This window comes from Carcharodon carcharias, chromosome 19 (genome assembly GCF_017639515.1).
Source record: "Carcharodon carcharias isolate sCarCar2 chromosome 19, sCarCar2.pri, whole genome shotgun sequence".
NCBI lineage: Eukaryota > Metazoa > Chordata > Chondrichthyes > Lamniformes > Lamnidae > Carcharodon > Carcharodon carcharias.
Window position 1 is genome coordinate 108,787,705 of NC_054485.1, and position 24,060 is coordinate 108,811,764.

Here is a 24,060-nt window from a genome sequence, read left to right on the forward strand (position 1 = left end):
GTATTTATCGGTGTTATTGGGATTTTCCAAGACTCTGTGGGTATTTATCGGTGTTATTGAGATTTTCCAAGAGTCTGTGGGTATTTATCAGTGATATTGGGATTTTCCCAGACTGGGTATTTATCGGTGTTATCGGGATATTCCAAGACTCTAGATATTTACCGGTGTTATCGGGATATTCCAAGACTCTGGGTATTTATCGGTGTTATTGGAATTTTCCCAGACTCTGTGGGTATTTATCGGTGATTATCTGTGTTATTAGGATTTTCCCAGACTCTGTGGACATTTATCGGTGTTATTAGGATATTCCCAGACTCTCTGGGTATTTATCGGTGTTATCGGGATTTTCCCAGACTCTGTGGGTATTTATCGGTGTTATTGGGATATACCCAGACTCTGTGGGTATTTATCGGTGTTATTGGGATTTTCCCAGACTCTCTGGGTATTTATCGGTGATTATTGGTGTTATTAGGATTTTCCCAGACTCTGTGGGTATTTATCGGTGTTATTAGGATATTCCCAGACTCTGTGGGTATTTATCGGTGTTATTGGAATTTTCCCAGACTCTGTGGGTATTTATCGGTGATTATCGGTGTTATTGGGATTTTCCCAGACTCTGTGAGTATCTATCAGTGTTATTAGGGTTTTCCCAGACTCTGTGGGTATTTATCAGTGTTATTGGGATTTTCCCAGACTCTGTGGGTATTTATCGGTGTTATTGGGGTTTTCCCAGACTCTGTGGGTATTTATCGGTGTTATTAGGATTTTCCAAGACCCTGTGGGTATTTATCGGTGTTATTAGGATATTCCCAGACTCTGTGGGTATTTATCGGTGTTATTGGGATTTTCCAAGTCTCTGTCGGTATTTATCGGTGTTATTGGAATTTTCCCAGACTCTGTGGGTATTTATCGGTGTTATTGGGGTTTTCCAAGTCTCTGTCGGTATTTATCGGTGTTATTGGAATTTTCCCAGACTCTGTGGGTATTTATCGATGTTATTGGGGTTTTCCCAAACTCTGTGGGTATTTATCAGTGTTATTGGAATTTTCCCAGACTCTGTGGGTATTTATCAGTGTTATTGGGATTTTCCAAGACTCTGTGGGTATTTATCAGTGTTATTGGGATTTTCCAAGACTCTGTGGGTATTTATCAGTGTTATTGGGATTTTCCAAGACTCTGTGGGCAGCTTTTTCCAGTCAGCGAGTGGGGCGGGTCCACTCGCCGGCGCGTAAAATGTCACGGGGTGACGTGGGTCATGTGTCCTGATGTCACCGGACGTCATTTCGATTCCCAGTTTGGTAGGCACGCAGCCAACTCAGCTGCATGCCCACCAACCTGCCAACAGCCTATTTAGACCATTAAAAAAGTAATTAAAATGATTCTTGGACCAGCCCTTCCAACCTTAACGTTGGCGGGCAGCTGAGGAGCCCAGGCGGCCTTCAGAAGCAACATGAAAACTCATACATGGGTGCAATGAGGTTTCGTGAGGGTTTTAACATTTGTGTAAAATGTTTAAATAAAAGAAATTGACATGTCCCAGCTCATGTGACAGTGTCAGTGTCACCTGAGGGGACAAGACAGAAGTATTTTTTTCTGCCTTTGATGAACTTTTGAATCTTGAGCTGGTCTCCCTGAGGCAGCACTTTGCCTCAGGGAGGTCTGTGCTCTTTCGCGTGCATACGCAAAAGAGCGCATCCCGGCTCAGGGAAACCCCCCCAGCGCATGTCACGCCGGGCAGGCCTTAATTGGCCCACCCACCTAAAAGGACACCGCGCCCCTGACCGAGGGTACCAATTGGGAACCCGGCCACTCCTGCACAACACCCCCCCCCACCCCACCCCGACAGGGGGAAAAATGCTGCCCTGTATGTATTTATCAGTGATTATCAGTGTGATAGGGATTTTCCCAAACTCTGTGGGTATTTATCAGTGATTATTGGTGTTATTGGGTTTTTTAGAAACTGGTTTGTTTGGATAAAGGGACAAAACCTTCATCGTCCTGGATTGTTACTGTCCAGGCACAAATTTTCAGTGGTTCTTTGTTTTCACTCCCATCAGTGAGAGATGAACTGAAGTAAGGATAGAGTTTCTCAGTGAATTTGCCAGTGAAAGTGTAGATATTGTTATCTGAGTTATAAAATGACACCTTCCCTCTCTAATAATCCAGGCAGACTCGAATCTTTCTTGGCTTCACACTCAGCTCTAAGCGTGTTGAGGGTTTGGCACTAGTCAAGCTATTATTCCGATTTTTCAGCTTCATTGTCCAATATCCATTACCTGGATTCAGGGTAAAAGTCTCCTTTTTGTTAATGGATTCCTTGACCACACCCACATCCCACTCAGTCTTGTTCCCCACCTCCACCTCCCAGGAATGTTTCCCTGATGTGAATCCCTCTGATCCCAGGATACAGACACAGGGATCGAATCTGTCTGGATTGTGGGGGAGCTGCTGCCGTTTCTCGTTGTATCTCACGGTGCTCAGGTCCTCAGACAAGAGAAGGTTGGGATGGGCTGTATTAGGGTCGAAGATCCCTGGAGCTGGGAACAGATAAAATGTTAGTCACGCTCACTGTAACTTTCAGAGCTGGTTAGTGATTGGAAAAATCAGCACTGAACCAGAATTAGAAATTCATCCCCTAGGGAAGAGTTTAAACAGCAGGGAAACGGGAAGACACTGCCCGGAGGAAGGTTTTCCCTGGTGCCTACACCCTGCAGTGAGGCTGAGGAAACCCCATCACAGTAGATGGGGAAGAGAAGATTAATTTGTGTTCTTCTCTAACTGGATTTCTCATTTCTGAGAGGCACACAGCATCAACAAGAGAGACACAGGGCGGAATTGTCCCAGAAATCGGCAAAGTCCGATATTGGCCAGGGAAATTGGTGTGTGACCCACCGACGGCAATGGAGGCTTTTTCTGCCATATTGTGCAGCACTTTGTTTAAAAAATTGAGAGGGTTTTATGTCGGATTGCTAGTTGGGTGCACTCTCATTTGCCTCAGGCCTTCAGTAAACTGGGCGCCATATTTAAAGGCCACCCCTTATCAGAGCTAGCACTCTTCAAGGGATAGGAAGCTGCTGGGAACTGATGCCGAAGGGAGGAAATATGCTGCCCCCAGATTTAGTGATGCCTCCCTCGAGCCACCTACTGGACACAGTGGAGACTAGCCACAATGTCCTCTACCCCCACTCTGGACAAAGAACCTCATCCAAGCATGCGAGGCAGTGGCAGCAGTCGTCAGCGCAAACGCCCTGCAAAAGAGGACAGCCGCCCAGTGGAGAAACAGGATGAATGATCAACGTTCCATCAGGGTAAGGTTACTTTTCTCATCTCTCTCAACTCACACGCTCACAAACCCATCACACATCCACAGGGATCTCACTCACTGCCAGTTCAAGGGACATCACCGTTCATTCTCACACACAAAGCTTCATCAACCCTGCAGATCATGTCCTCATCCTGCCCATGGCACCACTCACCACCCACACATGCTAGGCTTCCTTACCATCTGGTCCATCTGTATTCATGTAGGACAAGCTGGCACACAACAAAAGGAAGAGGTTACAGACTGGTGGAGAATGCCCGACATCAAGGTCTTCATAGACTCTGAAAATAGAGCCATTCAGCTGGCCGGTGACAACCTGGAATGTTCCTGTGCTGGCAGTCAGGTTGGCAGTGCTCAACCAAGTGAGGATCCAGCAGTGCAACATCCCTCAGACAACCATGCTGTGAGTGAGTTCCCCTGTTCTGCAGTCCCCTGTCATGCACTAATTATCTCTCCTTGCTTTTGCAGGCACATCTGGGAAGCAGCTGAGGGGTTCCACAAGCCAGGTCCTCGACTCCAGCCCCAAGGACACCGCGGAAGAGGAATCCGCAGACACCAAAATTGAAGACCTGTCACAGTGATCACCCACACCCTCTACCACACACACCTCGGTGGGACCTAGCTTTAGAGTAGCCTTGGGGGGGTCACAATCTGGTGAGCACATTGCACTGCTTGATCCACTGCAGGCGGAGACAAGGACTTCCCAGGGTATTGGCACTCGGAGGACCGCTGGAGGCCAGAAATCTGATGAGTCCGAGTCAGATGAGGAGCCTCTGGACAATTGCTGGATCTGCAAATCGGGAACAACAGGAAGAGGTGGCTGATGCACTCCTCAGTTTGTAAGGCACGATGGAGGAATCCACCCAGCTTCAGTCTGAGGTGATAGTGCCAACATATTAATGCACTGAGGTCAATACTGGTAGGATGGTAGTTGCCATGGAAACCTTGATCCAGGACATTGGTCCTGCACTGTTGCGGGAGCTGCACTGAAGCACTTGCTGGCATCCATCAGTTTCAACACGGGAGGGGATATGGGGCATCTTTAGCTCACTCCAGCTGCCCCTTCCTCTCAAGGAGTCAGCCAGGGGCCCCCGGGCACCCATAGGGAGGAACATCAGGTGTACGCCCAGGGCTATCCCCCCAGGTGATTCTTGGAGTGTCTGACCCTTCTGAATCGCCTCTTTCTGTGATCCAGCAGCTCCAGCTTCACAGGCTAAGGAAGGTGCCACTGCCATACAGCAGGACCCCGAAAGCAGGCCGTGGCTCCCCAGGTCTTGGCCCTCCAAGGACATGCGCCGTCTGTAGACCCTGGGTCCAGTGAAGCTCCTACAAGCGATGGCTCTTTGGGGTTCATCCTCTGCATGTGGAGGAGGCTGTGTCATCCCTTGGTTTTCAGGGCTCTTCTCCTCCCTTTGGCAACCCAGGCACCTCCAGCACATTCTTCTCCTTCTCTCCTGCCAAAAAGCAATCAGGTAGACAGCGAGATCACCAGGCTCCATCTTCATGATGGTCTCCTCACTGCAGTCAAAGAGAGACACGAGGGTCAGCAATTGTCTCCTAAGGACCTCTCTTGGTCAAGCCATCGCCCGCAGCTGCCTCTAAAGGCCTCTTTACGCATGCCGGAGAATCCTGACCACCGCATGGTTGCCCATTTTGGCTCACCATGCCCACACTCAGCAACCCCACCCCCACACCACGTGACCAAGTGGCAGCACCTTGGGCCACTCAGCTGCATCCTGAATTCTCATCTCAGGCCCAGGAATTTTCCTAAGCTGCACGCCAAGGCTTCACAGCTTGCTTGGACCATGAGGGTGACTTTTCAATGTCAGCTGGAACATAATACAAGGAGGAAGGAGGCACCCGTCCATCAGCGTTCAATGGCCACTGTTCCCAACAGGATTCATAAGGTTGCCAGGCCAACCAATGGTTCTGCGGCTCCACAGCACTCATTTGAGTTTGAAGCATGCACGCGAGGAGTTAACAGTAGAGGAGCAATCACTGACACCGTGAGGAATTAGTGCTACATGGATGGGTTTGCTTGACTAGCCTGACTCCAAGCATGTCAACTGAGCTCAAGATAAACACTCTCAACTGCGGGAGAGGGCTTATCTTTGATATGTTTTGGCATTTGCCCAACCATTTTCTTCCCCCATCCCACCATGTGTTTGTGTTCAAACTTCAGTCTGCGTTGACATGAAGCCCCCTCCCTTGCACTGTAGCTCGTGCCTCAAGAACCCCTTCTCCCCTTTCCCTCTGGCACTTTAGGCCTTGTCCTGAGGTACCCTTCCCCCGGCATTGTTCTGCTTTCCCCGGCACCACAAGCCAGTCACAAATAAACCTCTGTGGAAACTTGTGTGTGACCCCCCCCACATCCGCTGAGCCCTCTGCGCTTCTCGAATTGGGGTTGTCATCAGCGCTGCGCAAAGTTTTGTGCGCTCACCTCCAAATTCCCCTCAAAGTTCAAGTCACCAGGTGCACACCTTTCAAAAGTAGTTGTAAATCACCCTGTCATAAAATCACGCTGACGTAGGCTTTAAATTTGATATGTAGGGGGTGATTCTATGTGTGGCCACAATAAAGAGATGCAATGCATTTAAATTAAGTTCCCAATGTTCGATGGAGGGAGACACAGCCCCATTGACAAGGAGAGTTAACAATCGCATCCTGGATTCACATCACCAGCACATCGCCTAGGGCCTTCTCACTAGATTCTCCGATCTTGCCATCAAACACACCGATCGGGTGTGGGAAAATCCCAGCTGCAATTTTGTGTGAAAAGGTGAGAGATAGACAATGCGCACTTGTGAGAGACACACTATGTGCACAAGAGAGCCACTGCATGCGTGAAGGAGACTGTGTCTCTCTCTAACACACTATGTGCATGTGTAGGAGGTACACAGCATGCACACATGTTAGATAGTGTGTGTGAGAAAGAGAGACGCCCAGTACATGTGAAAGTCAGTGCGAGAGACAGAGCAGATCGGGCAGTGGACTTAGCCATCTCAGAACCCATTGAACTGCAGTGGAAGCAAATCATAAGAACAAGTCATCCTTGACTCTGAGGGATTGCCTCAAAGAAGAACATCTGAAGCAGAGCCAAGATAAAAGCAAAATACTGCAGATGCTGGAAATCTGAAATAAAAACAAAAATTGTTGGAAAAACTCAGCAGTTCTGACGTGGAGAGAAAGACAGAGTTGATGTTTCGAGTTCATATGACTCTTCTTCAGTTGTTGAAGCAGAGACAGATGGAGCGGACGAGAGAGACAGCGCAGAACAGAACAGGAAGAGTTTGAGGCACATTGGATATTACCTGGCCTATTTTCTGTATAAAAGCTGCAAGGAGTGTTTATTGATTTTCATATTTAAAATGACATGGAGTCACTGACAGTAGAATCAAGAGTATTGTTCCTCTTCACCCAAAGATACACTGGGCACATTTTTATCAGTGTAAAGTTTGCATAATTTATGTGCTGTTCAGTAACACTACTGTTGCCCTCTGCTACTTTTCTGAATGTGCATGGGAGGATGATTTCAAAAGACAGCATTGTTCACAGGGATTAGTGTCATACATTCAAGTCTGGTATAAAAATGTAATTGTGGTGACATTTCCACTCTTACACATGGAAACAGTTTTTAAGACTGCACCTCACCACTTAGTCTCCTTATCTCAAAATATGTTCTCATCGTAGTTAAGAGCAAAATAGTGAGGATGCTGAAATTCAGAACTAAAAGCAGAAAACGTTGGAAACACTCAGTTTCTAGCATTTTCTAGGGGTGTTCTACATCACAGTGTATTATGATCGAGATCAGGATCTGAGCCATTGAAACTTCATAGTTCAGATGTGGTCAGCCAAACATTTAAGTGAAGTATAACGTGCACGGAAATTCAGTATTGATGAAAAGATGTTTGTGTAGACTTCAACACAACGTCAATCCAGTTTTGGTCACAACTGAATACTAACACTTTTATATCAAAATGCATCTGATCCTTTCCAGTGACTGTCTGGGATTGTCCAATGATCAAGATTTGCTAAATAAATTAAATACAAATATTCTGATTTCAAGTTTATTATATTCTGCAAACACTTCAATAATGGTGGCAAACAAACTATATCCTTCAGACAAGTGGAGACAAAGTATATCTCGGTAGTTACCAGATCAGTAAATGGAAAAGGGATAATCAGGCAAGAGGATTGAAAGAAACAGATAGAGGAAGTAAAGATACAGATGAGTGAACTGATGAAGAAAATATAACTAACAGCTTCAAGCAGTTCCACATGTGGATCTAGTCAATATCAGTTTAATGTCATTGAACACATTTCTATTTAAGTCCATAAGGCGTAGGAGCAGAAGTAGGCCATTTGGCCCATCAAGTCTACTCCACCATTCCATGAGATCATGGCTGATCTGATAATCATCAACTCCATTTTCCTGCCTTTTCCCCATAACCTTTGATTCCCTTACTGATTAAAAACCTGTCTATCTCAGCCTTGAATATACTTAACGACCCAGCTTCTACAGCCCTCTGCGGTAAAGAATTCCACAGATTGACTACCTTCTGAGAGAAGAAATTCCTCCTCATCTCTATTTTAAATGGGCAGCCCCCCCCCCCCCCACGCTTACTTTGAGATTATACCCTCTGGCCTAGACTACACGAGGAAACAACCTCTCAGCAACTACCCTGTCAAGCCCCCTAAGAATCTTATATGTTTCAATAAGGTCGCCTCTAATTCTTCTTAACTCCAGTGAGTACAGGCCCAGCCTACTCAAACTCTCCTCATAAGAAATTCCCTTTATCCCCAGAATCAACCTAGTGAGCCTTCTCTGGAATGCTTCCAATGCCAGTATATCTTTCCTTAGATAAGGGGGCCAAAACTCTACACAGTATTCTAGGTGTGGTCTAACTAGTGCCTTGTATAGTTTTAGCAAGACTTCCCTATTTTTATGTTTTATTCCCTTTGAAATAAAGGCCAACATTCCATTTGTCTTACCTATTGCCTGCTGAGCTTGTATGCTAGCTTTTTGGGATTCATGCACGAGGACCCACAAATCCCTCTGTGCCGCAGCTTTCTGCAGTCTTTCTCCATTTAAATAATATTCAGCTCCTCTATTCTTCCTGCCAAAGTGCAGAACCTCACATTTTCCCACATTATATTCCACCTGCCACATTTTTGTCCACTCACTAAACCTATCTTTATCCCTTGGTAGACTCTTTGTGTCATCCTCACCACTTGCCTTCCCATCATCTGCAAACATGGCGATAATACATTAATTTCCTTTATCCAAGTCATTAACTTGGATATAATGTAAATAATTGTGGCCCAGCGCTGATCCCTGTGGCACTCCATTAGTTACCATCCTGAAAATGCCCACCATATCCCAACTCTCTGTCTTCTATTAATTGCCCAGTTCTCTATCCATGGTAATGTACTACCCCCAACATCATGGGCTCTTATCTTATTATGTAGCCTTATGTGTCATATCTTATAGAATGCCTTTGGAAATCCAAATATATCACATCTACTGGTTCTCCTTTATCTATCCTGCTTGTTACCTCCTCAAAGAATTCTAATAAATTTGTCAGGCATGAATTCCCCTTCATGAAGCTGTGCTGACTCTGCTTGGTTATATTATGCATTTCGAAATGCTCTGATTTAACATCTCTTATAGTGGATTCTAACAATTTCTCAATGAGAGATGTTAAGCTAACTGGCCTATAGTTACATGATTTTTTGTCTCCCTTTTTGAATAAGGGTGTTACATTGACAGTTTTCCAATCCTCCGGGACTTTTCCTGCCATTTCCTGGTTCCCCCGTTATTATTTCCCCAGCCTCATTCTTTCAGGGGCCTATATTGATTTTGGTCTCTCTCGTCCTTTTTATATATTAAAAGAAGCTTTTACTGTCTGTTTTTATATTACTTGCTAGCTTACCATCAAAGTTTATTCTCTCCCTCTTTATTATCTTTTTGGTCATCTTCTGTTGGCTTTTAAAACTTTCTCAATCCTCTGGCGTACCGCTAGTCTTTGCCACATTGTATGTTTTTTCTTTCACTTTGATACTATCCTTAACTTCCTTGGTTAACTATGGTTGGTTTATGCCCTCCCTACAATCCTTCTTCCTCACTGGGATATATATTTGTTGTGAGTCATGAACTATTTTCTTAAACGTCTTTGATGAGCTATTAGTTTCGGTAAAGTTACAATGGTTCTGTTAAATACATGGAATGTAGTACTCTGTGTGATGTAGCATTGCCACGACATTCAGTCACTTTGATGGGACTGATAGCCTTAGAATAGGACCCCATGAAATTATTACACACGGGTACGCTCACGCATCAGCAGATATTGCTGGTTTAACACGGTTTAGCGCCCACAATGGAAGGAAAATTATGGAACAATCGACAAATTTCACTGCCTCACTCCCTCCCACTATCATTTAACATGTTTGATTTCGAAGAATTAAATAATTTCCCTTGAAAAAAATTACTGACACTGCTTCCCATGTCCCTGGTGTCCAGTGTTAACCGAAGACACGGGGGAACATTGAACATTTCAACGGTTCAGTCACTGATTGATCGTGAGCTTTCAGAAAACCAGCCTCCAGTAAAAGTAGCGGCTTTCCCTGGGTATATACTGTCCCACCGGCAGGATAGACCCAGCAGAGGTGGCAGCACAGTGGTAAACGGTCTGGAGGGAGTTGCCCTGGGGGTCCTCAAAATCAACTCCAGACCCCATCAAGTCTCATGGCAAGTAAACCTCCTGCTGATTACCACATATCGCCCTCCCTCAGCTGATGAATGAGTGCTCCTCCATGTTGGACACCACTTGGAGGAATGACTGAGGGTGGCAAGGGCGCAGAATATACTCTGGGTGGGGGACTTCAATGTCCATCCGGAAGAGTGGCTCGGTAGCACCACTACTGACTGAGCTAATCGAATCCTAAAGGACATGTTAGACTGGGTCTGCGGCAGGTGGTGAGGGAGCCAACAAGAGGGAAAAACATACTTGACCTCATCCTCACCAACCTGCCTGCCTCAGATGCATCTGCCCATGACAGTATCAGTAGGAGTGACCACTGCACAGTCATTGTGGAATGAAGTCCCGTCTTCACATTGAGGATACCCTCCATTGTGTTGTGTGGCACTACCACTGTGCTAAATGGGATAGATTTCAAACAGATCTAGCAAGTCAAGACTGGGCATCCATGAGGCGCTTGGACCATCAGCAGCAGCAAAATTGTACTCGAACAAAATCTGTAACCTCATGGCCCAGGTATCCCCCACTCTACCATTACCATCAAGGCAGGGAATCAAGTCTGGCTCAATGAAGGATGCAAGGGGGCATGCCAAGAGCAGCACCAGGCACACCAAAAAATGAGGTGTCAACCTGGTGAAGCTATAACGCAGGACTACTTGCATGCCAAACAGCCGAAGCAGCAAGCGATAGAAGCAGTTAAGTAATCCCACAACCGACGGATCAGGTCTAAGCTCTGCAGTCCTGCCACATCCAGTCGTGAATGGTGGTGGACAATTAAACAACTCACTGGAGGAGGAGGCTTCACAAATATCCCCATCCTCAATGATGGGGGAGCCCAGCGCATTAGTGTAAATGATAAGCCTGAAGCATTTTCTACAATCTTCAGCCAGAAGTGGATGATCCATCTCAGCCTCATCCGGAAGTCCCCAGCATCACAGACGCCAGTCTTTAGCCAATTTGATTCACTCCACGTGATATCAAGGAATAGCTGAAGACCCTGGATGCTTAAAGGCTATGGATCCTGACAATAATCCGGCAATGGCACTGAAGACTTGTGCACCAGAACTTACCATGCACCTAGCCAAACTGTTCCAGTGTGGCTACAACACTGGCATCTACCCGGCTACATGGAAAGTTGCCCAGCTATGTCCTGTATACAAACAGCAGGACAAATCCAACCCGGCCAATTACCGCCCCATCAGCCTACTCTCCATCATCAGTAAAGTAATGGAAGAGGGTCATCAACAGTGCTATCAAGCGGCACTTGCTTAGCAATAACCTGCTCACTGACATCCAGTTTGGGTTCCGCCAGGGCCACTTAGCTCCTGACCTCAGATGAACTCCAGAGGTGAGGCGAGAGTGACTGCCCTTGCTATCAAGACTGCATCTGACCGAGCGTGGCATCAAAGGAGCCCTAGAAAAACTAGAACCAATGGGAATCATGGAAAAAACTCTCCACTGGTTGGAGTTAAACCTAGCACAAAGGAAGATGGCTGTGGTTGTTGGAGATAAGTCATCTTACCGCCAGCACGTCACTGCAGGAGTTCCCTAGGTAGTGTCCCATGCCCAACCATCTTCGGCTGCTTCATCAATGGCCTTCCTTCCATCATAAGGTCAGAAGTTGGGATGTTCGCTGATGATTGCACAATATTCAGCACTATTCGCGACTCTTCAGATACTGAAGTAGTCAATGTCCAATTGCAGCAAAACCTGGACAATATTTAGGCTTGGGCTGACAAGTGGCAAGTGACATTCATGCCACACACTTGTCAGGCAATGACCATCTCCAACAAGAGAAAATCCAACCATCAACCCTTGACATTCAGTGGTATTACCATCCCTGAACCCCCCCACAACCCCCCACCCTCCCCCCGACTATAAACATCCTGTGGGTTATCATTGACCAGAAACTGAACTGGACTAGCCATATAAATACTATGGCTGCAAGAGCAGGCCAGAATCTAGGAATCGTGCAATGAGTAACTCACCTCCTGACCCCCCAAAGCCTGTGCACCATCTACAAGGCACAAGTTAGGGGCGTGATGGAATATTCACCACTTGTCTGGGTGAGTGCAGCTTCCACAACACTCAAGAAGCTTGACACGGTCCAGGACAAAGCAGCCCACTTGATTGACACCTGGGCAACTTTCCACATAGCCGGGTAGATGCCACAAACGTTCACTCTAGGAATTTACCAAGGATCCTTCGACAGCAACTTCCAAACCCATGAACACTACCATCAAGAAGGATAAGGGCAGCAGATAGGTAGGAATACCACCACTGGAGGTTCCGCTCCAAGTCACTCACCATCCTGACTGCGAAATATATTGCTGTTCCTTCACTGCTGCTGGGTCAAAATTCTGGAACTCCCTCCCTAACAGCACTGTGGTGTAAGTACACCACATGAACTGCAGCAGCTCAAGCAGGCAGCTCACCACCACCTTCTCAAGGGCAACTAGGGATGGGCAATAAATGTTGGCCCGGCCAGTGAAGCCCACATCCCGTGAATAAAAAAAAATTCAGTTTTCAAATGTGGCTGCCTCCTGTCCCTGGCATTTCTGACCGGTCTACTCCCACCTAAAGCTGGTTCCCTGTTCAAGTGGGAAATAGCATCGGCACCAACTGACAATATGGAAATCCCCAAGACTCCAGGATTTGGGACAGAGTTGGGAACACATCCACATGGCAGATGGAAGTTCAGCAGATCTCAGATCTGCCCCGAAAATACCCCCACTGGAATTTCTGGGTCGTGGTAATTATTCAGCAAAAATGTCCAATGGAAACAGATCTGACAATTATGTATTTTAACAGAAAATGGACTGAAGTAAAATCTAATCAGTTACAAATACAATTAGATATTTATTATAAAGAGACTGGTCCCTTCCACTAATAACAGAGAGAGCTGTTTAATAGCTGGTGTCAAGAAGCTTACCTGTATTAATCACGGTCAGCATCTTTTTCCACACTCTGTACTGCAGTGCCCAATGTACTTCGCCACATTTATTAAAGGGTAAACCTTTTGTGGCTCTGGGAGAATTTGCTTCACTCTGAAACAGGAGATAAAGGTCAGTGTTGGATTGTTCCAGGGTGAGGGAGAAATATGTTAGAAATAAAAATCAAATCAAGGGTGTAAATTTTACCTTTCCTTTGTTTCCATAATTTTCTGCAGAACAAGAACAATTAATAATGTTTGTGTCGAGGACATTTATTATAAAAATGTAACAGAATCGACTCCATAAAAATAGATTAATAAATTTCTTTGTTTTCTTCACACATGTTTTTTTTCACTTTGGGGAATAGTGAGAAGGATTTGCAGACTGATTATCAACCTATTGACCGCATCACGAACACATTTTCCATGGCCAACTAATCCTGGTCTGGGATTTGAACCCAGATCCAAGACAGGGGAAGAACTGACTGAGCCTCAAGACCTCCATTTTAAATGTAGGATGGTACCAAAAATGCGAGGTTCTACCAAGCGGTTGTATCAAACGAGTAATAAGGGTTCTTTTCTTTCAATAAAAGAAAGTTGAGGGTTGACCGAAGAGATCAAAGAATGTTTTAATATTATGAAAGATTTTAATATTGTTGACACAGGCACTGTATTTTCATTTGTGAGGAGGAACAAAATCTGAGGCTGTCAATATAGGTAGTCACCAAGAAATCAAACGGGGAATTCGGAAAAAAAATTCTTTATCCAGACAGTGTTAAAAATCTGGACCTCGCTACCTCAGGGGACAGTTGAGGTGAATTGTGTGCAGGTACTTAAAGAGAAGCTAGGTGAGCATATGAGGGGGTAGGGAAATAGAGTTGGTGGAGCTAGATCTGGGAAAATGAGAGGAGGTTTGACTGGAGTATAAATGCCAGCAGGGACTGACTGGGCTGAATGGCCTGTTCTATGTAATCCTAGGTAAAACATGGGAACAGGACTGCTTCTGTCCTCACTCTACTGTGAGTATATTACAATTGACTCAATCCTACTGCAGGGCACAACTCACAGGTCTATATTCCAATTGTGTTAGTAAGTATTAGAAAGTACTTACAGCAGACAAACAGGCCAATCAGCCCAACAGGTCCATATTTTTGCTCCAACAAGCCTCCACCCATCCTTCCTCATCGAACTCCAACAACATATTGTGCTGGTCCTTTCCCCTATTGTGTGCTGATCTAGCTTCCCCTTGAATATATTGCTACTATTCACTTCAGCCACTACACAAGTTCCACTTTCTAATCGAATCGAAAACCCTGCCTTGCACATCACTTTGTCAGCCACACATTAAATCTTCCAATCTATTTATCCTTCTGCCAATTTGCAAATAACTCAGGTAACAAGAAAGGATTAATACCTGTGAAGGTCTGAATTTTATTTCTGACACTTGCTCCTGAAATTCTTTCAGCAGAACTACATTGCTGGGTCAACCTATGTCACTGGTTCCAACATGGATCATGATGACTGGACCCTCTCTTTCCCTCGGAGTTAGCCTCCGGCCGCAAGGAGAGCCCCTGAACCCTGGTACCGAGCAGTGAATAAAACATTCGTAACTCACAGTCTTGGCTGCAGGGAGCAGTGAATATCCTCCTGACTCTACTGTCCCCTGCCACCACTACATTCCTGTTCACTCCCCCCATGTGATTGGCCTCCTGTATCACAGTGCCATGGTCTGTTTGCTCATCCACCCTGCAGACTTTGTCTTCATCCAAGCAGGCAGCAAGAACATCGTACCTGTTGGATAAGGGCAAAATCCTAGGTCTGCCTGATTCACAGTGACACCCTCATGTCTCTGGTCACTAACCAGACCTTCACCGCTATCTAAACTTAAGCGTGTGACTGCCTGGAAAAAATTATAGGTAACATTCCCATTCCCTCATGCCCCACAATGTCTGCACCTCAAGCTACAGCTCAACAACTATTGAGCTGAAAGTCCCCGAGATGCAATCACTCACTGGAGATGTGGTTATCCAGGATTACAAACTCCCGCATGCTGTAATTGTAGCATACCACCTGCACTGCTGTCTCTGTATAACCTTGCTTTGTTCAATTAATTCATTCAAGTGTATGTATTAAATCAGCTTAACCTATATATTTTAGTTTCCTAAACTAACTATGTGATCCAGTTATAGTTAGATTAAATTAAATATTACCCACCCCTGCTACCCATCCTTGTGTTTGATGTTCCATTGTGATTTTTCTACTGTTCTGCTCTCCACCTTGCCTCTTTCCCTAAGGAATAAACCACATACCCCAACCCCTCATTAGAGTAGAGCCCTGTCCACTGCCCCTGTTATTCAATTCACCTTGTAAAAAGGAAGAGATTAATGAAAGTAAATGCAAGTCCCCTAAAGCAGAGTTAGGAAGAATTATGATGAGGGATAAAAGAAATGCTGGAGACATTAATCAAATGCTTTGCACCTATTTTCATGGTCAAAGACATAATAAATGTTTAGGAAATAGTGGAAATGCAAGGGTGTATGAAAATGAGGAACTTAAATCAGTTTTTTAAATTCATTTAAGGGATGTGGATGTTGCTGTCAAGGCCAGTGTTTACTGCACATTCCCGATTTTAGTAAAGAAAAATATTGAAGAAAATAGATGGGGCATTTTGAAAATATAAAGAGGATTAGACAAAGTCAGCGTGGATTTATGAATGGGAAATCATGTTTGACAAACCTATTGGAGTTCCTCTGGCTGGGGGGTCTAGAACAAGGGGTCAGAGTCTCAGCATACAGGGTAGACCACTTAGGACTGAGGTGAGAAGAAACTTCTTCATTCAGAGGGTCGTGAACCTGTGGAATTCTCTACCACAGAAGGCTTGGAGGCCAAGTCGCCGAATATATTTAAGAAGGAAATAGATAGATTTCTGGACCCTAAAGACATCAAGGGGTGTGGGGAGAGTGCAAGAGCACGGCGTTGAGATAGACGGTCAGCCATGATCATATTGAGTGGCAGAGCAGGCTCGAAGGGCCAAATGATCCATTCCTGCTCCTATTTCCTATGTTGTTATGACCAAAAAGCTGACAAATATCCTGGACCTGATGGTCTGTGTCCTAGGGTTTTAAAAGAGGTGGCTACAGAGAAAGCGGATACATTTGTATTGATGTTCCAGCATTCCTTTTTTTAGATTGGTTCCTGGGATTTGAAAGGTGACAAATGTAAAACCCCTATTCAAGAAAAGAGGGGGAGAGAGAAAACAGGGAACTATAGGCCAGCTGGCCTGACATCAGTTGACATTGCTATCACTTACTCAGCAATAACCTGCTCACTGACACTCAGTTTGGGTTGCGCCAGGCCCATTCAGCTCCTGACCTCATTTCAGCCTTGGTTCAAACATGGACAAAAGACCTAAACTCCAGAGGTGAGGTGAGAATGACTGCCTTTGACATCAAGCTGCATTTGACTGACTATAGCACCAAGGAGCCCCAGCAAAATGGGAGTCAATGGGAGTTAGGGGGAAAACTCTCTGCTGGTTGTTGTCATACTTAGCGCAAAGGAAGATGGTTGTGGAAGTTGTAGGTCAATCTTCTCAGTTCTAGGACATCACTGCAGGAGTTCCTCAGGGTAGTATCCTCGGATCAAACATCTTCAGCTGCTTCATTAATGGCCTTTCCCTTCATCCTAACATCAGATGTGGTGATGTTTGTTGATGATTGCACAATGTTCAGCACAATTCGCAACTCCTCAAATACTGAAGCAGTTTGTGCCCATATGCAGCAAGACCTGACAACGTTGAGGCTTGGGCTGGTAAATGGCAAGTAACATTCGTGCCACACTAGTGCCGGGCAATGACCATCTCCAACAAGAGAGAATCTAACCATGGCCCCTTGACATTCAATGGCATTACCATTGTTGAATCCCCCACTATCAACATCCTGGGAGTTACCATTGACCAGAAACTGAACTGGGTCAGCCATTTAAATAATGTAGCTACAAGACTAGGTCAGAGGCTGGGCATCCAGTGGAGAGTAACTCACCTCCTGACTCCCCAAAGCCTGTCCACCATCTACAAGTCAGGAGTGTGATGGAATTATTTCCCTTTTCCTAGATGAGTACGCTCCAATAACACTCAACAAGCTCGACACCATCCAGGGCAATGCAGCTTACTTGATTGACACTCCATCCACAAACATTCACAATCTCCATCACTGGCGCATAGTGGCAGCAGTGTGTACCATCTCAGTTCCAGGGCAAGATGCACCACAGAAACTCACCAAGGCTCCTTTGACAGTGCCTTCCAAACACACAACTATTACCATCCAGAAGGACAAGGGCAGCAGGCACATGGGAACACCACCATCTGCAAGTTTCCCCCCAAGTCACACACCATCCTGAATTGGAAATACACATCACTGTTCCTTCATTGTTGCTGGGTCAAAATCCTGGAAATCCCTCTCTAACACCTACCTACACTACATGGACTACAGCAGTTTAAGAATGCAGCTCACTTCCTCCTTCTCAAGGGCAATTAGGAATGCGCAATGAATGCTGGCCTAAACAGGAATGTCCACACCTTATGAAAGAATAATAAAAAGCATATAGACAGCTTTAGTGAGTGGGCAAAAACGTGGCTGATTGACTATAAAGTGGGAAAGTGTGAAGGTATCCACTTTGATAGGAAAAATAAAAAACAGATTTAAAAAAAGGTGAGACCCTGGGAAATGTTAAAACTCAGAGAGACCTAGGTGTCCTTGTGCATGAATCACAAAAACTTAAAACAGAGATACAACAAGCAATTAGGGCGGGAAATTACATATTTTAATACAAAGGTATTGGCAGCCATAGAGTCATAGAATCATGGAGGTCTACAGCACAGAAAAAGGCCCTTCGGCCCATCGAGTCTGCGCCGGTCAAACAAGTACCTAATTATTCTAATCCCATTTTCCAGCACTAGGCCCATAACCTTATATGCCATGGCATCGCACGTGCACATCCAAATACTTCTTAAATGTTGTGACACTTACAGGCAGTGAGTTCCTGATTCCTACCACCCTCTGGGTGAAAGAATTCTTCCTCACATCCTCTCTAAACTTCCTGCCTCTTACCTTAAATCTATGCCCCCTGGTTATTGATCCCTGTACCAAGGGGAAAAGTTCCTTCCTGTCTGCCCTATCTATGCCCCTCATAATTTTATACACCTCAATCATGCCCCCCTTCAATCCTCTCTGCTCCAGGGAAAATAACCCCAGTCTATCCAATCTCTCCTCATAACTAAAACTCTCCAGCCCAGGTAACATCCTGGTAAATCTCCTCTGCACTCTCTTAGTGCAATCACATCCTTCCTATAATGCAGATTCCAGAACTGTACACAATACTCTAGCTGTGGCCTAACCAGCATTTTATCCAACTCCAGCATAACCTCCCTGATCTTATGCCTTATTCTATGCCTCGCCTAATAAAGGCAAGTATCCCATATGCCTTCTTAACCATCTTATCTACCTATCCCGCTACCTTAAGGGACTGGTGCTCCTGCACACCAAGGTCCCTCTGATCCTCAGTACTTCCCAGGGGACTTACCATCCATTGTGTATTCCCGTGCCTTGTTTGTCCTGCCCAAATGCATTACCTCCCACTTATCCAGATTAATTTCCATTTGCCACTGATCAGCCCATCTGACCAGCCCGTCTATATCATCCTATAATCTATGGCTATCCTCCTCACTATTTACCACCCCACCAATTTTCGTGTCATCCACAAACTTACTGATCAGTCCTCCTACACTCAAGTCTTATATATACCACAAACAGCAAGAGACCCAAAACCGATCCATGTGGAACTCCACTGGACACAGGCATCCAGTCACAAAAACACCCATTGACCATTACCCTCTGATGATAAAATAAAAAATTGTTACTGAAATTATGTATGGCTTGATGAAACCATACCTGGTATACTGTGTATAGATTGAACATAAGAACACAAGAAATAGGAGCAGGAGTAGACCATGTGATCTCCTAAGCCCGCTCCACCATTTCATTTGATCATGCCTGATCTTCTATCTTAATTCCACTTTCTTGCCCTCTCCCCATATCCTTTGATTCCCTGAGAGGCCAAAAATCTGTTTATCCCAGACTTGAATATAGTCAATGATGGAATATCCACAACCCTCTGGTGTGGGGATATTAAAGACTCACAACCCTTTGACCCTTAAGATGTGTTTCCTCATCTCAGTACTAAATGATCGACCCCTTATCCTGAAACTATGTCTCTGTGTTCTAGATTCCCTGGCCAGGGGAAACAACCTCTCAGTGCCTAGCACTACACCAGTTACAGCCTACCAGCTTGAAAATGCCCATTTGTACCTACTCTATGCTTCCTGTCTGTTAATGAATTCTCCATCCATGCTAATACATCTCCCCCAACTCCATGAGCCCTGAATCCTTGTGTATTAACTTTTCCTGTGGCACCTTATTGAATGCCTTTTGGAAATCGACTTGTTCTCCTTTATCTATGTTACTAATTGCATCCTCAGAAAACTCTAATAAATTGGTCAAAGATGATTTCCCTTTCACAGAACTGTGTTGAATTTGATCATGCCATGAATTTCTAAGTGCATTGTTAGGGCTTCCTGAATAAAATATTCCAGCATTTTTCCAATGCCTTATGTCAGGCTAACTGGCCTGTAGTTCCCAGTTTTGTCTCTCTCTCTCTCCTTTCTTTAAAAATGGGTGTTACACATGCTTATCTGCTGAGGCCACTTTAGAATCCAGGGAATTTTGGAAAATGCTAACTAGTGCATCCACCACCTCTGCAGCTACCTCTTTTAGCACTCCATAGGCAACCAGGTCCTAGAGAATTGTCAGCTTTTAGTGCCTTATATTTCTCTAATAATTTTCCTCTACAGGTACTCACTGGGGAGGTGGTGGCATCGTGCTATTGTCATTAGACTGGTAAGCCAGAAACTCAGGGGTAAAGCTCTGGGGATCTGGATTTGAATCCCACCATGGCAGGTAGTGGAATTTGAATCCAATTTTAAAAAACCTGGAATTTAAAGTATAATGATGACTGTGAAGCCATTGCTGATTGTCATGGAAGCCCATCTGGTTCACTAATGTCCATTAGGGAAGGAAATCTGCTGTCCTGATCTAATCTAGCCTACTCGTGACCCCATGTGGTTGACTCTTAAATGCCCTCTGACCAAAGATAATTCGGGATGGACAATAAATGCTGGCTGAGCCAGTAATTCCCACATCCTATGAATGAATAAAACAAAAGTTCCTCACTCTTTATTCTGAAGATGCATTTTGTGTCACCTGCTGTGAAGATAGATGCAAAGTATTTGTTCACTGCCACTGCATTTCCTCATTATCTTTGATAATACCTCACAACTCTGCCTTAAAGGGGCCAACATGTACTTTAGCTACTCCACTCCTTTTATATACTTAAAAAACATTTACAATCTGGTTTTATAATTCTGGCTAGTTTATTCTCTTTTCTACATTTTTCCCTTTTTATCAACTTTTTGATCACCCTTTTCTGGTTTCTAAAATGCTTCCAGTCCTCAGGCTTACTATATTTTTATATTTGTTCTTGGGAGGTGAGTGTCGCCGGCTAAGCCAGCATTTATTACCCATACTTAACTGCCCTTGAACAAAGCAGCTTGCTAGGTTATACCATGGGACAGTTAAGAGTCAACCACGTTGCTTTGGGTTGGAGTCACATGTAGGCCAGACTGGGTGTGGATGATAGGTTTCCTCCCCTGATGGACATTAGTGAACAGATGGATTTTAGGACAATCTAATGCCTTCAGGATTGTTAATGAAACTAACATTTTGTTCTAGATGTATGAATTAATTGAATTTAAATTCCTCCCTCCGCCATGGTTGGACTTGAACTCATGTCTCTGGAGAATTTGTTTGGGCTTCTGGATTACTAGTCTAGTAACGTTACCACTATGATACCATCCCCTTATTTAGCACCATAACTATATTGATAACTGTATTAATATTGTAGTATTTGTCTCCTCCTCTAAGGAAGGGTATAAAGGGATTGCAGCAAATGTTGACTAGATTCTTGGAATGGGTGAATTGACCTGTGAGGAGAAATTGAGTCAACTAGGGCTGGGATTTTTCAGTCCTGCCCACAGCGGGCATTGTCGTGGGTGGGACGGGAAAATTTGGAGAGTGGTCAGACTTAATAAGGGATCAGCCATCTCTTATTGACATAGGGAGAAATTTCTTCTCTTAAAGGGTTGTGTATCTTGTGTATTCTCTATCCCAGTGAGCTGCGGATGCTCAGTTTTTGAATATATTCAATACAGGGATTAATACATTTTTGAATACTCATGAAATCAAGAAATATAAGGATAGTAAGAGAAGGTGGAGTTGAGGAATAAGGTCATCAATGATCTTATTGAATAGTGGAGCAGGCTCAGCTCCTGCTTCCCATCTCCAGTGGGAAACTTCTGACCTTACTTTCTGAGGGATATGTGGCGCCTTACTCTTCCTACCAAAGTGCATCTATTTGCAATTACATGCCCATTCTGCAAATTTTTTAACATCTTTCAGTATTTTGAAACAGTCCTCTTTGCTTTATTTATGACACCTGCAAATTTTCAAATTGTACTTGTGTTTCCAGAGCCCAAATTGTTTATGTTAATGCAAAGCCAAAATACTGCAGATGTTGGAAATCTGAAATAAAACAGGAAATGTTGGGAGTACTCAGCATGTCTGGCAGTATCTGTGGAGAGAGAAACAGAACTAACGTTTGAGGTCTGTGACCTTTCAGTTCTGACTATTGATGTGGAGTAATGTTCTGGATTTTGCTAGCATAATCTGCGTAATCTCGAAGATAGTGCCAAAGAAGTGACAAAGGAAAGTTAAAAACCTGATGCTGTTCTGTTCACTCAGCTCTTGTTCAATATCCTTTACAGCGATTGAAAGTGACGAGATTTCCTTTGTTATCTTCTCAATCCTCTCCTTCATCTCCTGACTCTTTTTCTCTTTCTCCAATTTCAGATCTTCCAACACAACCTCTCTTCCTCACGGAGAAACTGGTGAAGTTTTTCAAATTCAGCTTTAACCTGTTTCTCTGTATTTATACCTTGGTCCTGGAGAAATAAGATTGAGATTGAAAAATGTAAATGAATATTTTAAAAAGGTTGTGCAGATCCCTTCATAAGAATATTAGAGAGTAAAACCGCCCTTGATGCAGTGAAATCAAGTTAATGAAGATCAGAAGAGGGAGCTCTAAGAATTGAGTTGCTGCATTTTGTTTAAGCTAGGTTTCACCAGAACAAGGAAATTGTCTGTGATAATTCACTAATTTTCTGAAGTGAGATTTTATTTTGGTGATGAATGTTGAACAGTTCCAAGAAAACAAAAAGTGATTGGAAAATGTAGAACAAGGTATTAACAAAAGTACCTGAATGTGGGTTAATATTTTCTCGTAATTGCTTTTTACAGCAGCACGTTCCTTCTTCTTATCCTGAATCGGCTTCAGGACGGTTTGCAGTTCCTCCTGAACAAAGAACATGAATTAATATGTACATTTTGTACCATAAACATCTGAAAATTAAATTCAATTTGATTTAATCGATGATAATTCTCAGAGTTTTCATTCCCTTGAAGGTAGAAGATTAATGGGTGATCCAATGTTTAAGTTGATAAAGAATTTGAGAGGGTTGATAGAGATAAACTATTTTTTCTGGTGTGAGGAGTCCAGAACAAGGGGGAATAACCTTAAAATTAGACCTGGACCATTTGGGGGTAGCACTTCTTTATGCAAAGGATAGTGTAAAGTCTGTCCACCATCTATAAGGCACAAGTCAGGAGCGTGGTGACTAGGAGTCCAGAGCTGGCAAAACCAACGTTGGTGCAATAGGTGAAGGACAAAGGGCAAAATCTGCCACAGTCACAACAGGGACATCAATTCTGATTCATGTGCAAGGATGCCCAGATCCCTCTGGACTGCAGGATTCTGTGACAGTCTGACACTGTCATGGTCACTTATACTCACATGAGCTTTTTTAAACAGAATTAAATTCTCAAACTCTCATGGTGGGACTTGAACTCACTTTCTCTGGAATATTATCCAGTAACAAACGCTAAGTTACTGTAGGTGGAAGTAATAAGGTCGTTGAAGGAAAAGCAGATAGAAAATCAGAGACAACAGCCAAACAAACATACTGTTTATTGGTCAGAGAGGCTAATAGGCAAGCCTTCACTCAAAGACGTCACTGATTAATCTTAAGGAAGGACAATGCCTGCAGAATGGTGGGCTGTCTACTTGGGTGTGAAGCAGTAAATATTACAATTATGTTGTAATTTGAGCTTTGGCACTTTATTAATTGAGAAACATAGTGCCCATAAATATTTTACATCAGGAGATTTCGATTGTTCAAGTTTGGGTACTTTAGATAAAGTGTTTAGAGCATTGAATTTTTTGTCCCTAACACAGTTGTTGTTGCATGAACCATATTTTAGACGAAGATGAGGAGGAATTTCTTCTCTCAGAGGGTTGTTAATCTTTGGGATTCTCTTCCTCAGAGACTGGTCATTTAATATATTCAAGATTAGAGTTAGACAAATTTTTGATTGACAAGGGAGTCAAGGGTTATAGGGGGAGGCAGGAAAGTAGATTTCAGGCCACAATTGGATCAACCGTGATCTTATTGACTGGCGGAGTAGTCTGGAGGGGATGAATGAGCCACTCCTGCTCCTATTTCCTATGACCTTATGAAAGTCGCCCTTACCCAGTCTAATCTGTACTTGAGTCCAGTTCCACACTGACATGTTTGAATATTCACTGCTCTTTGAAACAACTTAACCACCTCAGCAAGTAAGAGTGCATTGATATGTCCCACCACCTTTTCAGGGTAATTCATAATGGGTAATCAATGCTGCCTTGTCAGCAAGGCCCACATCCCAAGAATCAAAATTAAAGATTGGCAGTGCATGGTATCTGTTCATTAATTTAATCTCAAGTATCTTCATAGGGTATCTTCCAATAACCTCAATCCATCCACCATTCCTATATCATTAGCTTCA

General features: G+C 44.1%; 1 pseudogene; it reads right to left on the reverse strand.

Annotated features, from left to right (window-relative positions):
* Window positions 1-1,953: 1,953 nt before the first annotated feature.
* The window catches only part of LOC121291326, a 28,823-nt pseudogene continuing 6,716 nt past the window's right edge, over window positions 1,954-24,060 (reverse strand).